The following is a 6000-nucleotide window of genomic DNA, read 5'->3' on the forward strand; positions in this document are numbered from 1 at the left end:
AAAAACATATAAATATGTTATATTTAGATTAACAACAAGCTCTGAAAATTAAAAATATAAAAATTATTATCAAAATTAAATTGTCGAAATCAATTTAAAAACACGTTCATCTTATTCCTTGTCGGTTCCTGATTCCAAAAACATATAGATATGATATGTTTGGATTAAAAACACGCTCAGGAAGTTAAAACGAAGAGAGGTACAGAAAAGCGTGCTAACCTTCTCAGCGCAACTACTAAACCGCTCTTCTTGTCAATTTCACTGCCTTTGCCATGAGCGGTGGACTGACGATGCTACGAGTATACGGTCTTGCTGAAAAATTGCATTGCGTTCCGTTTCATTCTGTGAGTTCGACAGCTACTTGACTAAATGTTGTATTTTCGCCTTACGCGACTTGTTAGTACTTACGGGGACACGACTGCCAGATGGCCAGATCGACACTGCGCTTTCGACAGCGCTTCCTCGCGCAGACACTGGAAAACGGCTGTGCAGATTAACCTGTAGGAAATCTCCTACAATATCTTCTTTATCTATTTTTCTGGAGCTACGAAACCGAACAATGTGAAATCATGAGTCGTCTTCTCCGAATCGGCGAACTGCAGCTCGGTGATAACTGTATCTATACCACAATCCTTCACGCGATCTGACCTAACCTTGACCCCTGACCTGGTCTACATACCAAACACGACACAAATCAGTCAGCTGTTTTTACCCCCCCTAAAACCCCCCACCACCCGTTTTCTTTGGATACACACTTTAACTACATACGTGCCGACGAAATGTTGATCATTGCTTCAATATTTTGAAGCTGTTGCTTGGATATGGATAATAACCCGGTAAAATTAGTATTTTGGTGTTCAGTCAAATGTTAAAGTTTCTATCACATACACACACACATACACACGCACAGACAGACAAAGTTCAGCATCGCATAGGCTACACTTACGTGAGCCAAAAATCACTAAGCCTTCTATTCCAACTGTGGTAATGATGTGTTTCTGCGCAGCAGGCTTAAGTATATGCGACGGTTTTTGTGACTGGATCTAAAAACGCGCGTGGTTGAACTTTTAAGTGGCGTTTTTGACACCTGCGAACGGTGTGTTTACAAATTACACCAGCGGCACCCTTAAATCTACACGTACATAAAAACCAAATACATTGAACCAAAGATAAAAGGCTGGACTGTTAGTTGGTCTGTGGACGTTTGAACATCTTGCGGGTCTTTGAGGCAAGACAAGATTAAACATTGCCTTTTTTCAGTCAAGTGCAGATTACAGAGTATCACAAGAATCTGAATGCCCATTGGTTAGAATAGAGAGCAGGTCTTGTTCTTTCGAACGATATATGATTTGTCAACAAACACGTCGAAAACGGCATCCTATTTTGGCCCGCAAATGACAGTATCGGCGATGACGGTAACGGAGATGACGGTATCGGAGATGACGGGCGCTCGCATTTTGCCTTACCACAGAGCCAGAAGACACCTGACGGCCCTGTTAATGATTTTTTCCTTGTGTGTTCATGCGAGAAAACACCATATTCCTTGATGGAACATAAATTATTTCTCATTTGCCAGAAAAAGCCGGTAACGGAGATGACGGTTATGGAAACCCCAAGTCTATTTTCTCTCTTTGTTGCCTCTTGGCTAGACCCAGACGCACTTCAGCTGTAAACAATTAAGACCAGTTCATAAACCAAAAACGTTTGAAGGTTGTTTTGAGCGTATTCCTGCGTAAAAAGTCCCTCAAAATGGGATAATATATACCCGAAAAAAGTTACTGCATTTGCGTCTATTTCCCCGGACATTTACTTTTAGCCATGGCGAAGACTCACAGGGACTTCCTCATGCACAAAAATGACTGCAGCAACAGCACTGACGATCGTGTCATGTAAACTGACTGCAGCAACAGCACTGACGATCGTGTCATGTAAAATGACTACAGCAACAGCACTGACGATCGTGTCATGTAAAAGGACTGCAGCAACAGCACTGACGATCGTGTCATGTAAAAGGACTGCAGCAACAGCACTGACGATCGTGTCATGTAAAAGGACTGCAGCAACAGCACTGACGATCGTGTCATTTAAAATGACCGCAGCAACAGCACTGACGATCGTGTCATGTAAAATGACTGCAGCAACAGCACTGACGATCGTGTCATTTAAAATGACTGCAGCAACAGCACTGACCATCGTGTCATGTAAAATGACTGCAGCAACAGCACTGACGATCGTGTCATGTAAAATGACTGCAGCGACAGCACTGACGATCGTGTCATGTAAAAGGACTGCAGCAACAGCACTGACGATCGTGTCATGTAAAATGACTGCAGCAACAGCACTGACGATCGTGTCATGTAAAATGACTGCAGCAACAGCACTGACGATCGTGTCATTTAAAAGGACTGCAGCAACAGCACTGACGATCGTGTCATGTAAAAGGACTGCAGCAACAGCACTGACGATCGTGTCATTTAAAATGACTGCAGCAACAGCACTGACGATCGTGTCATGTAAAATGACTGCAGCAACAGCACTGACCATCGTGTCATTTAAAAGGACTGCAGCAACAGCACTGACGATCGTGTCATTTAAAATGACTGCAGCAACAGCACTGACGATCGTGTCATGTAAAATGACTGCAGCAACAGCACTGACCATCGTGTCATTTAAAATGACTGCAGCAACAGCACTGACGATCGTGTCATGTAAAAGGACTGCAGCAACAGCACTGACGATCGTGTCATGTAAAAGGACTGCAGCAACAGCACTGACGATCGTGTCATCTAAAATGACTGCAGCAACAGCACTGACCATCGTGTCATTTAAAATGACTGCAGCAACAGCACTGACGATCGTGTCATGTAAAAGGACTGCAGCAACAGCACTGACGATCGTGTCATGTAAAAGGACTGCAGCAACAGCACTGACGATCGTGTCATCTAAAATGATAGTGCATGTGATAAGAAAGAGCTTGCTTATATTTTAAAAATAAATTCAAATTCGGAAAAAAGTACGCCCGGACAGTATCGGAGATGACGTTTTTGGTAGTATGTATTGCTCTCAGAACTAGGAGTAACAAGGAATTGACATAAATTAATGTGCAAAAGTTAGCTGACGCTCAGACCATACCAGAGGTAATAAAATGTTAACCTTGACATTTTTTTGTATTCGCTGCAGGGCCCCCGGGGCCCTCGGACAAGGACAAAACGAAATGGTCGCTCCTTATTGACAATGAGAGTCAGCGTTTGGCGTTTTCGTATAATACAGTGTTCTAGATGATCGAACGTGTAGCAGAGACCTCACTTTTTTTTTCCAATGTTCCAAATGCATGCGTTGTTTTTTTCTCCCACCAAGACTGAAGATCTTGGCAAACGCGTGATGTAAAAACTAGATTTGATAACGTTAACCGTTTACGTTCCCGTACACGTCCTGAAAATGTTGTGATTCGGGATAACGTAGCAAACATCATGAGGGAACGCAGAAAATTCAAAGCACTAAACGATGGAGTGAAACGAATAGAATATTCCCTATTCATTGAGTCTTGTAAAACCTTTAAATATAAGCTCCGTGTCCTCGTCTACAGCGACGATGACAACGCCCACGAGAAGCATCTGGACAACGCGTTCAAGAAACACCAGTCTGTGGGGTTGAAACTCAACAGAGAGAAGTCAGAGTTGAGAAAGAAGGAAATAGAGTTCCTTGGACACTTGATAAGTGCTGATGGGGTGAAACCTGACACATCCAAGGTTGAGGCAATCGTGGACATGCCTGACCCTCCCTGAGCTGAGGCGCGTGCTCGGGGTGATACACTTTTTGGGCCGATACGTCCCAAACTTGTCTTCAACAGTCACATAGCTGCTTGAAAAGGATCAAGAGTGGTCCTGGGGAGACCAGCAGTCAAGAGCGTTCGCCAAAGTCAAAGAACAGCTGTCGTAAGATCCAACACTCGCCTACAGTACTCCTACAAGACCACGATGGTATCAAGAAGCCTGTGGCCAGTGGCCGTCTGCTCACGAACACTGCCATCAGCAGAGCGTGGATACGCTCACATCGAAAAAGAGTGTCTAGCATCGGCCTGGGCCTGCGAGAAATTGGAGAAACTGGTGGGACTTGACTCATTTGATTTAGAGACAGATCACACAGGCTCCAAGCCAGCTAGGCCTACCGTGCACCCCCCTCAGGATCCAGCTTCAGTAGGCTGGACATATTCATTGGGGTCTACTGAACACGTTTTATCAAGTTCGCCACGAAAAAACTCATTCCCAATAGTACTTATGCCCCTTTGTTTAAGGGTACCCCCTCGAACGCTAAATTTATCTGTGAAATCACAACAATGCACAGCTGCGATGGATGAACAGAGAGCAGCTGTTTTCCGTCAGAAACGAACTCAGCATTCACAGCGGCCTCCTGGTGAAAGGAAGCAAGATAGTCATTCTAACGTCAATGCGGAAGGAGATCCTGGATTTGATCCACAGTGTACACCAGGGCATAACAAAGTGTCGTGAGAGAGCCAGTCAATCAGTTTGGTGGCCTGGACTGAATCAAGACATCAAGCAGATAGTCCAGCCCTGCAACCATTGTGAGGTGAGGAAACCTTCGCAGAGGAAAGAACCCTTCACACCTACTCCTATACCCGACAGAGCCCTGCCGATGGTTGGAGCAGACCTATGCGACTACAAAAGACAGCAATACCTGATATTAGTTGACTACTATTACAGGTACTGTCAAGCACAACGACAACCATTGTCATCATTTTCACAAGTTTTCATTCACAAACACCTGGGAAACAATCTCATGTTCGCCATGCAATAAATCCCCGGTTACCATAGTTGCAGGAAGCAGGTTATACATGGATAATCAAAACCAAACCCAATAGAAACGCTCGGGGATTCTTCATCTCTTTTGATTGGCGTTTCCCCAGACCTAAACAGACGACACTGCTTTGCAAAGTTCAAAAAACGAACTGGCAAACTGACAAAAGTTTTAAAAAAACAAAAAACTACTTCATGAAAGGTCATCAATTCATCCCAAACAAATGAAACCCAGCGATATGTTGTGTCTTCTTACAAAGTCATGGAGTGCGTTTATCTGTGTTTCGATACACAATTGACCCCTGACACACACATTTTGACCCGTGCACAAATCTCTTTTATGTGTGCGTGCGTAATTGTATTCCAATCGCCCACAGCAGCTTGAGGCATGATATATTAATTAAAAGTGAATTCAACATCCCAGTCTTACCTCCGCCTGGAAGTGTCCCCTATAATAATTGGTTGTCACTGTGTGTTTTGCGGTGAGACCATGTGTTGTCACTGACATGTTACCAGGAGAGACCATTTGTTGTCACTGACATATCTCCCGGTGAGACCATTTGTCGTCACTGGTATGTCTTCCAGTGAGTGTAAGTATTGTCTCTGTATCTGTGATCAAATACCGACGGTTTACGGGGGACGGTGTGGGTCTTACGAGAGGAATAGGATGCCCGACCTAACGGCACAGCACATAACTATTATTGACAACCTACCCGGTTTTTACAGCTCCTTGTAACGCAGTTGGTGCACTCATCGCCCTCATCATGACAGTGACAGTGTTCGGTGTTGCACTCTGAATCCTCGTCACACCAGCAACACTCTGTAAGCTCGGTAGTCTGCAAAATATAATCCTGGGTTCTGTTCTTTGCTTTCAACAATGTTGTATTTCTGTTTTATATGTTCATGAAATGTACGTTATTATACAGTGACAAAAACAACTAGTCTACGGTTGATGGTGGTATCTTCACAACAAATCTACAATCAGAAATAAATAAGTAAAATGGCAGAAAGTCAGGATATATTATCAGGTGATTAGAGTATCAGCGAAACTCCTGTCATTATGATTAACGAAAACCAACTCACTGCACTTTGGGAATGTGTGTTTGGGTTTGTGCAAGTTCGTATATACGTGTATTTGTGTGCGCGCGCAAGCGCGCGCGCGCGCGCGTGTGTGTGTGTGTGTGTG

General features: G+C 44.0%; 1 long non-coding RNA gene across 2 annotated transcripts in view; it reads right to left on the reverse strand.

Moving 5' to 3' along the window:
• Positions 1 to 5645, reverse strand: part of LOC138951031 (uncharacterized) — a 79676-nt gene extending 74031 nt beyond the window's left edge. For both annotated transcript variants that reach the window (XR_011450946.1, XR_011450945.1), the window contains exon 1: positions 5528 to 5645. This is a non-coding gene — a long non-coding RNA (uncharacterized lncRNA). The remainder of the gene's footprint in view (positions 1 to 5527) is intronic.
• Positions 5646 to 6000: the final 355 nt, after the last annotated feature.

The sequence above is a fragment of the Littorina saxatilis genome, linkage group LG16 (assembly GCF_037325665.1).
Source record: "Littorina saxatilis isolate snail1 linkage group LG16, US_GU_Lsax_2.0, whole genome shotgun sequence".
Classification (NCBI taxonomy): Eukaryota; Metazoa; Mollusca; class Gastropoda; order Littorinimorpha; family Littorinidae; genus Littorina; species Littorina saxatilis.